Raw genomic sequence first — 13,180 nt, forward strand, 5'->3', positions numbered from 1 at the left:
TCATAGCTGACCTTCCCCGATCGTGCCCAAGCTCCCGAGCCGAGACAACTCCGGTGATGACGGACATGTGGCCTTCGGCACCGAGTCAGGGTTTCCTAAATTCTCCCATAAAAAATATTTAGGTGGCGACTCTGTATCTGGCAAAGCAGTCCATGTTTGGCACTTCTTTCAAAAATCTGTTTTCTCAAAACGATTTGCCGAATTTGGACTCTTTGGTTCAGACTTAGAACCGTGACAAATTTGAGAAGTCCTTGAGCTGTAGTGACCCCAAATGAACGGAACGGGAGCTCGTTCCTCCCGGGGCGTTCGGGGACGTCTACAAACACTTGATAACATGCTGTTAAACACGTATTCAAAGAAGTGTACTGAAATACAATGCAGTTTGAATGATGCATTGAGCCCGGTGCATGCAAGACAAATGAATGATGAAAACATGCAAGCATAAAGTATGCTAATTGAAAAATGCCCTAAAACTAACCATCGAAAATGGTAGATAAAAGGGAGAAAGAAATGGGGTTGGAAGACATGCACACACACGCGCGTACGCTTATTACAACATTGCGCCCTTTCGAAGGAGGGTCCGAATAAAGATAATTATTACAAACCAACTAATTAACTAACTCTATCTAATTAATTATTACAAACCGAATTGAAATAAATAGCTAATCTAAGCTAATTAGAATATTACAAAACAAATTGAATGAATAATTACACAAACTAATCATAAGCAATGAAATGGCCTCGCGGGTGAGGGAGACATGCATGCTCAGTTGGCGTCATCCTGGAAATCCATTGCTTTGCCGTCAATTGCCTCTGTTTGCACTTGCCTTGGTTTCTGAACATTGAACCAACCTCCACACTGTTTCTGCTCCAAAACAGGATCATCTTTGCACAAAATTGGACTGGTGGCCGGTTGGCCACAAAAAGTGGTTGTCGGCCGCCTTAATTGGCCGGTCGGCTAGTGAAAGTGGCCAGTCGGCCACCTGCTGTTCCAGACTTCTGGTTTTGCTGCAATAGAGGACAATAGAGGCACATCAATGTATTTTGCAGGAAATGTGTGTACTACTACACTCCTTATCATTTCTCAAGCTCAAAGGAGTGCGGCGCTCGGCTTTCAAGCCACTAACCAAGCATCTCAATGCATGATGGCCGGAAACCCAAGCTTGTACAAGCTTAATGAATGCACAAACAATACACAAAGAGCCTCCACCCTATCATGCATGATCAAGGGGGTTGGCGACCAAGAAACGTAACATGTTTCATCACTTTGAGTACGAAACGTCCCATATTTCTCGTGTTTGGATTAACGTCCGATCCAAACACAATGCAATGCAAACAACATGCTTATCTTTCACATGTTTTACTTGTCCACTTTCTTGTTTACTCATTTTAGCTTACCAATTAGTCCATTAACTGGTTAGGTTCAATGTGATTGTCCTCTAATGAGAGGGGTCAACCAAAGTAGGGCTTAAAACATGAGAGAGGGATCATGCCCCTGACTAGGAGGAACCCTTAAAAAAGGGTTAAAGCCATTTGAGCATAAACTCTAACTCATGCTAAACAAAACCTTAAGGCCAACACACCCTCAAAGCAAAAGGAAAAGTGAAGAAATGAAGGAGGTGGCAGACTTTTCAGTGGCTGAAATGACATGCACAATGACTCTATCATGTAAGCAATGCATACAAGACATGTTAAGGGCCCAAAGCACTAAAGTTAGTGAAGAGCATCACACAAAAGGCATGCACTAGCAAGCTTAAATGACTAAACCAACCATGAACAGGGCTTAATCATGCCAAAACAATGGCCTAAACATGCTGGAATTGAAGCTCAAAAGACTAAACAAATATGCACACAAATTGGCTCATAAGCAAGGCATAAGGCACAACTCCCAAAAGTATTTAAAGAGTGATAGATGTGAGAGTATGATAGAGGCATATGCTCTAAAATCATATGCTAAATGATGCTATATCATGCAAATCACTCAAATAAAGCATGCTATAGGGCCTAAAACACAAAGCTAGTCAAGGCCATTTACACTATAGCTATACAAAGCGGAGCACATGTGAGCAAGACCACTTGAAACAGAGTTAAAGCATGCTAAAGGAAGGCCAAAAATATGCTGGAGTGGAGTGAACACATGCTTGAACAATAGGCTATATCATTAAGCACACAAGGCTAGTGAGCAAGATTACACTACAAGTGTAAGAAGCAAACAAGAGGCGCTCCAACCAGCCAAAAACAGAGCTATTACATGTTAAAATAAGGCTAAAAACATGCTAAGAACAAGCCATGAGATGGTAGAAAAACATGCTCAACTATTAGGCCATTAACACATGCAAACAAGATGTGAGGAGGGGGGACCACCCCCCCTTTCTTGGTCCTCAAAACTAACTTTCTACCACTGAAAAAACCTCTGAGTTTCAGTGGTGAAAAGGCCAAACAAAGGGTGCCTTAAAAGCTTTAAAGGATAGCACCAAGCTTAGCAAATAAAGTACAAAAGAGGGTGGACCACCCCTAACTCCAAAAAGGCCTTGAACAACCATTTTAAACACTTAAAAATAGAGGTTTTTGTAGTTGATAACTAGGCCAAAACAGCATGCAAAGGTGACCCAAACTAGTGTACCAAAGAAAGTTAAAAGGGGGTAAATGCTTACCCTTGAAGCACAATAGCCAAACCAGTAACTTCTAAGCCAAAGCCAGCTTTTTGAGCCCAAACAAAGCCTTCCAAAAACCTCAGCTCCAAAGTAGTGGTGTTGGCTAAGAGGGTTATGTGCAAAAATGCAAAGAAAACTCACTTTCAAAAAGTATAGAGAGAGAGAGAGAGAGAGAGAGAGAGAGAGAGAGTTCTATAGAGAGTGAAATTTTGTCTCTAAAATTTTAGAACCCTCAAATAGGGGGAGGGACCTCCCCTTATATAGAACAAGCAAGCAAAAAGCTTGCTTCATCCCTCCATACACGTGTATGGAGGATGTGTTCAGTGACTAACAATTGGTTCAAAAGATCTAAAAATATCTGAAAAAGGAGAAAATTGGCCGTTGGCCACTTCAGGTGGCCGGCCGGCCACCGCCCCTAGCCGACCGACCATTTCAAGTGGCTGGCAAGAAGGAAAAGTGGCCGGTAATAGCCAAAAGTGGCTGGCAAGGCCCTTCTCCCCTCCAGGCAAGAGGCACCAAGGTTTGGCCCAAAAACAAGGCCAAAACACAGAGTGTAAAGAGGCCTAAAGACAAGGCACTCAGCCGAGAACCTCAAACCAAGCACAAACATGCACAATCATCGCGCGTACAAACGATGATGTCTGAGTCTTAAGGTCGGTAAAAAATGGGGTGTCTACAGTTGCCCCTCTTTGGCAGAACTCAGAAGTCATGAAATGACAGGAGTGAATGTCAAAGCCCAGAGATGACCCATTTTTGACAAGACCGAAGACTTAGACAAACAGGCAAGATAACAAAACAGATGCGCCTGTAGGTAAGGGCAAAATGCAAATGACATGCATGATGCAAGAGCATAACCTATGATCATGCAAAGAGGGCTGTAAAGAAGCATTTATGCAAAATAAATATAATATTTTAAGCAAACCTACAAGTTACAGCAGTCCCACACACTTTAACAGAAAGGATGTAAGAAAATTATACAATCTTCACTGTGTCTCACTTAGGAAGGGCCAGAAGTGACTGCCGGGAAAACCCGATGTCTCAAACGAAACACCTCTCAGCGTATCACACGCGAGAGAGGGAAGGTAAGCACCTCTCAGCGTATCACACGCGAGAGAGGGAAGGGAAACACCTCTCAGCGTATCACACGCGAGAGAGGGAAGGTAAGCACCTCTCAACGTATCACACGCGAGAGAGGGAAGGGAAGCACCTGTAGCGTATCACATGCGAGAGAAGGAAGGGAAACACCTCTCAGCGTATCACACGCGAGAGAGGGAAGGGAAACGGTGCAAGCACCGAAGGGTGGTATAAACATCGGAGCATGTCCCAATACTTTTAACAAGGTGTCAGTGTAAACATCGGGCGTACCCGGGTGTTTCTAACCAATGAAAAGTCAGTGTAGACATCGGGCGTACCCGAATGTCTCTAACCAACGATATGAGGGAGAGGAATGGTTTTGCCCAGAATTCCTCTAAATGAACCGTACATACAATATTATCTGGTTGCGCTAGCTTCAAATGAACCGTACATGCAATATCGTGCCTACATAAGAAAGAAACTTTACAGGTACAATGCAATATAATAAGAATGTACGTTCTATGCGAGATTGACAGCATGACACAATGCTTAGCGAGGCATGTTTCATGCACATCATGCGAGGAACGAAACACAAGCATATCTTATGTAACAAAACATGGAGCATATTCTATGCAACACCGCATGTATGCACAATGCAACAGGTACGGACAACTTTTATACGAATGTAAGGGCATGCGCAGTGCAATACAACATGACATGCATATTCTATGCAGCATAGAAACATGGGCAACGCAACGCGCTGCATCATATGTATTTTGTGCTCAATGACAACGATGCACATGCAATGCAACATCGATAGCATGTTCAATGTGAAACATCGAATAAAGAAATGCGTGTCTGAGAAAGAACGATTCAGTTGCAACCTCCGATTTATCTCTCAGAAGGGTTACAATGTATTTCAAAAGGATACACCTTGTGCATGCCGACTGACGATGAGTCACGCATCGAAGACATGGGCTGGACTTTTGCAGAGACATTTTGAGCTAAAAAGTGGACTTTTCTTGTACTTTCTTAAGGGCCAAGGACTCAAAACAGCCTGAAAACACACAGGGAGTACACTGGAATTCTGCTGGCCACCCTAGAAGCATGCTGGCCACTTGCCACATCTGCCAGCCACAAAAACTGGCCGGTCGGCCAGTTGCAACAAATTCGGGGCAGTTTTGGTTTTTTACATGGGGAACTTTAAAAACACAACCCTAAACAATTTTTCTCACACACCCATTGCCGAAATCCCTTGTTCTTCAACCCCAAACACTTTTCCTTCACAGATCTGTACTCTTTTCGCGTTTTTTAACGTCTCTAGCGAAGTTGATTTGCAAAAACCTTTCGATTCTCTTTGTTTTGAACCGATCAAAACTTGTTTTCGGAGTTTCTTTCTCCATTTTCACCATTCGAGGTTTGTTTCCCTCAAGTTGATCTTGAGTTTAGCGCCCATTTCCTGGGTTTTGACTTTCTTTGACTTTTTTCTTTCCGAGGTTTGACTTTTGTTGACTTTTGACACTTTTTGTCCATTTTGCTCATTTTTTCACCTTCCTTTCAGATGGCAGACGACGCGCCACACGACGGGGGCCCTCCGAGGATGGAGGGGGAGCTTAGGCACATTTCATTACCACCGAGAGTCCGGCCATTCAACCCAGCGACGTACCATCCCGAGGTACATGTGCTTCCGTCTAGCACAGTGCGCCATTTCACTGAATTTGCACGGCGCGCCCCCATAGATCTTTTACTATGGGAGCCTGAGTTCCATTTATCCCACGACGCCTCTGAGGTACACACTGTGCTCTTATATTTCCTGCGATGTACTTTACATTTCTTGCATAGCTCACACTTTTGCACTGTATTTCTTCTGCTCATTCTGAACATTTTCAACACTGTATCTCTGCTTCTTCTGAACACTTTCACACACTATATCTCTGCTTATTCACACAGGTTGACTCCCATTTTACTCGCGGGTATGGGTCCATCACGGCGAAGGAGTGGTACATGGAGCTCCCTGATGGCGTATGCCAGATTGTTGACGAGGCAGGATTCGGGCTATTCTGTGTGGGGCTCTCGCGTCTCATGGTAAGTAGGACCCTGTTAGGAGCATTGGTAGAGAGATGGCAGGACACCACCAACTCCTTCCATTTCTTTGCCACTAAGGACATGACCATGACCCCGTACGACTTCACCATGCTGACAGGCCTTGAGGTGGGAGGTCAGCCGATCCCGTACAACTCTGACATTGGCGACTGGGAGGCTGCTTGGACCTACCTGTTGGGAGCACATCCGCTTATTTACTGCTTATCAAGCTTGGTCCGGTATACTTGGTTCGCCGACCACTTCAGAGGGGGAGAGCCTGCAACGATCGAGGCTACAGAGCAGTACGCTCGAGGTTTCCTCATGTTCCTTTTCGGCACTACTTTGTTTGCCGACAAGGGGAACACTGTTGGACTATATCTTCTGAGCGCCTTAGTGGACCTATCCCAGGTTCGGCACTATGATTGGGGAGGCGCTGGCCTTGTTACCCTCTACTGCTATATGAGCTCGACCTCTCGTAGGAGCGGGAACATACTAGGCTGCTATTGGAGAGCCTAGGAGGTATGCTTTACTTTTCAATTTTATAGTTCTGCTGTGCTTTCTGCTTTGCACTTTCTGTACACTGCACACACCACACACTGCATATACACAATTTGCTTTCTGCCTTGCATCTGTACTTTCTGCAGTCTATATTTTTTGGACATTGCACACATACTTTGCTCTGCACTTGTATTTTCCATACACTGTGCCACACTTTGCTTTCTGTATTATTTGTATTTATCTGTATTCTTACTGCTACCCTCTTACTTTTCACAGCTATGGGTATACGCCTACTTCCCAGCACTTGCTCCCGAGCTAGAGGTTGAGACGCCGCCCGAGGTACCCTACTCACATCGATACGATGGCTGGTGCCAGCTGAGAGCGCGGGAGACCCTCTCATACTTGCACCAGTACTTTGACACCGTGAGGACAATAGAGGTAATTCAAAGCTCACAGTTTTTCCCATTTTCGGCTTCACTTCATTTTATATTTCTACTAATAACTAATCCACTTGTTGTTTGTAGATCACATGGCAGCCTTGGGAGGCAATGCCAGAGTTTGCCCGATTTCATTTTGCCGGAGTTCGGGGTGCCTCCCGATACCGGATCCTGCTCGAGGGACCCATGGGCCGAGCTTGGTTCTTAGGTGAGCGCTTTATGCGCCAGACATTAGGCTTGCCTTTGCAGTCAGTTCTTTTGCCACCTCCACCGTCTATGCAGGACACAAAGAGTTTCTCCTCTCAGGAGCTTACTGACGTCATACAAGGTGCAGACGCAGATCGATTTATTGGGGAGGGGGACTACACGACCTACATCTAGACGTACCTCATGCCTCAATTGGCAGGCGTTCGTGCTTCCACAAGGAGGACAGCTAACATTGCTTCATCGAGCAGGGCTCGGACAGCAGGCGTTCCCTCGACGAGTAGGGTCCGGGCAGCAGATGCCCCTTCGACGAGTAGGGCTCGAGCACCGAGGGGTGAGACTAGAGGGATGCCTTCTACTAGGCGGTGCGTTGGATGGCCTGATCCCCCGACTGAGTTGACCAGTTAGCGGATCTCTAGAGTGCCTTATCAGATTCCGCTTGAGCCTCCATTGCCTGATCACCGATACGTCAGGACACCTGGCTCACCATCGGTATACTTTACAGCTTTTATACATTTCATTTCAGTCTTACTTAGATTCTTATTCATTCATGGACTCATGATTTCAATTTGCATTTACAACCGTCCGTAGAGTACGTCGAGGGATTACTCCAGGTGATGGCCTCATTTGAGAGCATGATCTTAAGGAGAGAGATGATGCTGACCTCCCACAGGATTCCGGTAATTTTTCAGTTTCCTTGCATACTTCTGCTAACACATCGAAACTAACACCTCATTGCGCTGATGCACTACATGCATAGATCACATTTGACACGACACATTGCATGTACATACTGTATCTGATTTTTGTATATACTCTGCATAACATACTTGCACTTGATACATATATTGTAGCTGATGTATTCAAACTGCCTTTTCAGGTCACACCCTTGCAGACAGGACCCTCAGAGTCTTCTCGAGTGGTAGAGAGAGAGATTCCAGCACACAGCCGAGGGAGACGCCAGGAGCCTATCACGTGCGATGACAATGGCAAGTCCAACAAGGAGGAGGAGCCGGCGAGTCCCCAGTCAGAGTCATTTGAGGGTAGAGGCGATGGCACCGGCTCAGGTTCTGAGGGTGGCGACGATGCTGTGGAGGGCTCCGAGGAGGGGAGCGGAGGTGACTCTGGTTCTGGCTCCAGTTCAGATTCGGATGGTGGTGCCGATGGCGATGACACAGAGTCTGCTCAGCCGAGGAAGAGGATGAAGAGGGCTCTCAATCCTGAGCTAGATGGCACCGATTCAAATGCTTTTTGCTTTATTTCTCTTTTTGCTAGTAGTGTTAGCATATCGTACAGCCTTAGGCAGTTTTATTTTCGTTAAAACTTGTACTTTGTAAAAAGGAACCATGACGGAATGAAAATAGCTTTTTAATTGAAAAAGTGTTACATTTTACATTCCGAGCATCGCATCACACCATTTTGCATGAAGATGAGATTTGAAGGAAATTGAACATTTGTTTATTGCAACGTCAGGTAGTGAACTGACATAACAAACAAAATAAGACAACTTAAAGAATAACTCGATAAGCAAAGAGCAACAAACCTGATAAGCAAATTGCAACAACTCAATAAACAAATACAGCAACTCGATAAACAAATACAACTGTTAAACAGAACAGCGGGACGCATCCGAAGTAGGATCAAACTCAGGTTTTCAGCATCCTCAACACACAGGACGGCTAAAGGCTCTCTTCTGGAGACAAAGGGTGGCTGCTGGCCACTTAGGCTCATTGCCGGCCACTTATTCTCACTATCGGTCACTTGAAGTGGCTGGTCGGCCAGTAAAGGTGGCCGGTCAGCCAGAAATTCTGAGAATCTCCAGATTGCTGCCACCTATCCTCCACTCAATGCCTTATCTTCTACAAAAGCTCCAGCTTCGTGATTTTCTCATTCCTGCTCTATTTTTGCTCCAAATGGAACCGTTCTTTGTCGAAAAACTCTCAACCTGGATTGCGAACTTGGACGGCTTGGAAAAGTTGAACTTCCGAGGTTTCGGGCTAAATGCACTATTCCCGCTGAGCCGTACTCCGCTGTGTTTTTTGTTCCTCCATGCCGCGGCAAGATGTTGGAATCTGGTTACGCACGTATTTAGCTTTGGCGGACAAGAGCTGGGCCCCACAATTGAAGAGTTCTAAGCTTTGATGGAATCTTGGCGCGACGAGGAGATCTTGCCCCAGGCTCGTTTTGGACACATTCAAGCTTTAGGAAGGATATGCAGGCTAACTACACAGGATGCTCGGTCCTTGGTTCACAACGGGGAATTGGACATCCCCAGCTTGATTCATCAGTTTTCTGACGCCGATGACCGCGGCGACCACTTTTGGCAAAGTTTTCAGCAACACGCCCTCTTTTTGTGTATGTTGGCCCATTTTCTACTTGCCCCTGGCTTCGGAGGGTCTAGCATTCGCCTAATTGAAGTTGCCCAGGGCTTGAAAGAGGGCAAAAACTGCATTGTCATGACACTAGACGAGACTTTGATGGGCTTGGATGCTTTCCACCGTCGGGAGACGACCAAGTTCGCAGGGAGTCCACTACTCTTGCAGGTAATGTTTCCCACCCTTCTCATATGTGTGTTTCACATCACTCGGCCCTCAGGCTCTATTTTTCTCTCAAATCCCTTTCTCGCTTTTCTCTCTATGCACACCTCTCTATTATTTAATCTCTCTTATTTTTCATCCTTCCCCAGGTATGGCTGATGGAGAAATTGAAAGTAGTGGACGCTTGTCCCGCATACTCAGCACGCAGCTATTTTTTCCGCCCTCGGCTAGTTGACTTCCTAAACGAGGGATGGTGGTGCCACTGGATGTGCAGCAGATCCACTGTTGACATTGCTTGGCGGTGCCCCTAGTTTGATCTACCTGAGATGAGCTACAACATGTCTCGGCAGCCTGGCATTCAGTTGGTTGGTTTGACACACTGTGTTTTCTACTTCCCATTCCGATTTCGATGTTAGTTCGGGCGCGACCAGATTTGCCCAGAAGAGGGGATAGAATACCCAGCTTCATTTCTAGTCTGAGGCTCACAGCTAGCTCGGTATGCCACAGCATGGAGAACAAGAGAACTTCTGGCCCCCGCTCCCACTTTCAATTGTGCCCTTTCTGGCGAATGCATAGCTTGGCTTGAAGACGTGGCACAAATCGGGCCTACTTTGGCATCAATAGCTTCCACAAGCTCTGGGAGGGGATGCAGGAACACCTGACTATGCCTCAAGTTTATTGCTTTAATCTGTACTTTCAAGTTTTCTTTATGAATGTAATAAAAAAAAACTTCAATTTGTATCAAGAGCCGGAGAACTCTGTATTGAAATCAATGAAATTGAAGGTTGTGGGAACTGAAAATTTTCCGTTTGGTCGAAAAATGGTCTAAGTTGTAAAAAGATTAATTTGAGCAAAATCAACTTTTATTAAAACTTTTCAAAACCATTTTCGATATGGATCACAACCGGACACGCCTGAGATCTATCATTGAGATGTACAACCCCGGATTCGCTCAACTGGAAAGTTGCCCTTAATCTGAAGAGCACTGCACTGGAGATCACAACCGAGCTCTTGGATGCAGAATAGATAAAGATGACCAACATGATCACACGGACAAAGTTGATTTGGAAGTGTTTATGGCTGGACTTCAGAATGAAGTTGCCTACGTATCCCAAAGGTGGGAATCAAGCCTTACGTAGTTCGGTTCAAGTTCACTCCTGTATTAACACTCTCCTTTTGTGCTCTAACTTTTGCCAAGGCCGCCCTTTCTGGGTTTTCAACCTTTCAAGCTCAGTTTTTTTTTTTTTTTTTAAATTTTCTGTGCTCTAATTTTTGCCTAGGTCGCCCTTTTGGGTTTTCGGCCTAGCGAGCCACTAAGGAATAGTATTTCTTCAACTTGTCCATGTTGATCGGCTGGGAGAACTCTAGGCCATCTAGGTCCATAAGAACGACAGCTCCACTAGACCAGATAGACTTGATGATATAAGGACCAGTCCAATTAGGTCTGAACTTGCCCCTAGGGTCGTAGATGGGAGCTCGGTTGTCTTTGAGCACCAAATCCCCTTCTTTTAAATTCCTGGACTTAACCTTCTTATTGAAAGCCCTGGCAATTCTGCATTGATAACCCTAGACGTGATACAGTGCTTTCAGTCTTCTCTCGTCAAACAGCATGAATTCTTCGAGCCTGCTCTGCTGCCAATCTGCCTCAGCTATCTGGTACTCAGCCATTACTTGCAATGATGGAACCTCAACTTCGATAGGCAGAAGAGCCTCCATCTCATAGACCAAGGAGTACGGAGTTGCCCCAGTAGAAGTTCGAATTGAAGTCCGGTATCCCCAAAGAGCAAATGGCAGCTTATCTGGCCAGTCCCTGTAGGTTTCCACCATCTTCTGCAGAATGTGCTTGATGTTCTTGTTGGCGACCTCAAAAGCTCCGTTGGTTTGTGGCTGATATGTGGGATGACTTATGAAAAGCCACATTGTACTTCTCCAACAAGTCGATCACCTCCTTCTTAAAGTGGGAACCATTATCCGAAATAAACTCAATCGGGACCCCATAGCAGCAAATAATATTGTTCCTGATGAACTTAGCAACATGCGATGCCTTTAGCACTGCGTAGGATTGGGCCTCAACCTACTTTGTAAAGTAATCTATCGCCACTAGAATATACTCATGCCCGTTCAACCCTTTGGAGTAACTACCCCAATCACATTAACCCCCTAGACTGAAAATGACCATGGCGAGGTCATGTTGTATAGCTTTGACTGCGGAATGTTCATGCGATTCGCATGGATCTGGCATTTGTGGCATCGCCGAACAAAGCCAATACAATCCTCCTCCATGGTTGACCAGTAATAACCCTGTCTAAGGATCTTCCGGGCTAGCATCACCCTGCTCATGTGCGCTCCGCACTCTCTTCTGTGGATGGCCTCCATCAGGTGCTTAGATTCTTGAGCAGCCATTCTTCGTATCGCCCTCTTATCTTTGGCATTTGCCCCTGGTGGATAAGCCTCATTTTCCAATAAGTTCCAAATGTCATGATACCAGGGGTTTTGATCTTGTATCTCATCTATGGTAGCAATCAGCTCGTAGGTCGGCACATACCGTTGTTCAATGATGATCAGATGCATCTGGACTCCGAAAGGGATGTCTATCATAGAAGATAGAGTTGATAAAGCGTCTGCGAACCTGTTACTCTCTCTCAATAGATGGGTGAAGGTTAACTTCTCAAACCTAGGAATTAGCACGTCCAAAGTTTGGTGATAGATTTTCATCCTCTCTTACTTTACCTTCCAGTCTTTTTTTGTCTGAGACACAACTAGGTTTGAGTCCCCAATGTTGTCTAACCTTTTTGCCCCTAGTTCTAGGGCGGCTTCTAAGCCAGCGATACATGCCTCATACTCTGCTTCATTGTTCGATACCTTGAACTGGAGTTTGAAAGCTAAGAGTATGTGGGAATTGTCGGGTGCTATCAGCAACTCCCCTATCCCATACCCGTATTGGTTAGACGCTCCGTCAAAGTACATAGTCCAGACCTCTTCTTCAAGCTGTAGAATGGCCTCGTTCGGGAACAGATATTCTACTGCTTCATCTCACTCTACTGGGTGATCAGCTAAGAACTCCACTATCGCTTTCCCTTTCACAAACTTGCGCGTCATGTACTTCAGATCAAATTCGGAGAGAAGAAGCAACCAACGAGCTAGCCTACCCGTAAGTGCTGGTTTCTTGAAAAGATATTTGATGGGATCTAATCTCGAAACCAGTATTACAGAGTGAGCGAACAGGTAGTGCCTCAACTTCCTGGTAGCCCATACCAAGGCCAGACAAGCCTTCTCCAGCGGAGTGTAGTGGGTCTCGTACTCTAGTATTTTCTTGCTTAGGTAGTAGATAACCTTCTCCACCTTATCCTCAGATTCCTGCACAAGCATGCAGCCTATTGTCATGTCGGTCACTGATAGGTACAGAATCAACAGTTTCCCTGGCTTTGGCGGCGACAACACAGGTGGGTTCTGTAGATACTGCTTGATTGTTCGAAAGCAACTTGACATCGGTTATCCCATTGGAACTTCTTCCCTTTTTTTAGGAGACCAAACAGTGGTTCACAAGTCAAGGTTAATTTTACAATAAACCGTCTTATGAATTGCACTTTACTCAGAAAACCTCGCACCTCCTTTTCAGTCCTTGGTGGTGGCATTTCTCAGATGGCCTTAATCTTTGAAGGATCGACCTCGATGCCCCTCTGTGTGATCAAGA

General features: G+C 45.4%; 1 non-coding gene across 1 annotated transcript; it reads left to right on the plus strand.

Annotated features, from left to right (window-relative positions):
- The first annotated feature begins 6,832 nt into the window (after positions 1–6,832).
- Positions 6,833–8,339, plus strand: LOC114304315 (uncharacterized). The gene is made up of 2 exons (XR_014350277.1): positions 6,833–7,629; positions 7,830–8,339. It is a non-coding gene; the product is annotated as an uncharacterized LOC114304315 (transcript).
- The last annotated feature ends 4,841 nt before the right edge of the window (positions 8,340–13,180 follow it).

The sequence above is a fragment of the Camellia sinensis genome, chromosome 2, assembly GCF_055761805.1.
Source record: "Camellia sinensis isolate YWXY chromosome 2, ASM5576180v1, whole genome shotgun sequence".
Taxonomy (NCBI): Eukaryota; Viridiplantae; Streptophyta; class Magnoliopsida; order Ericales; family Theaceae; genus Camellia; species Camellia sinensis.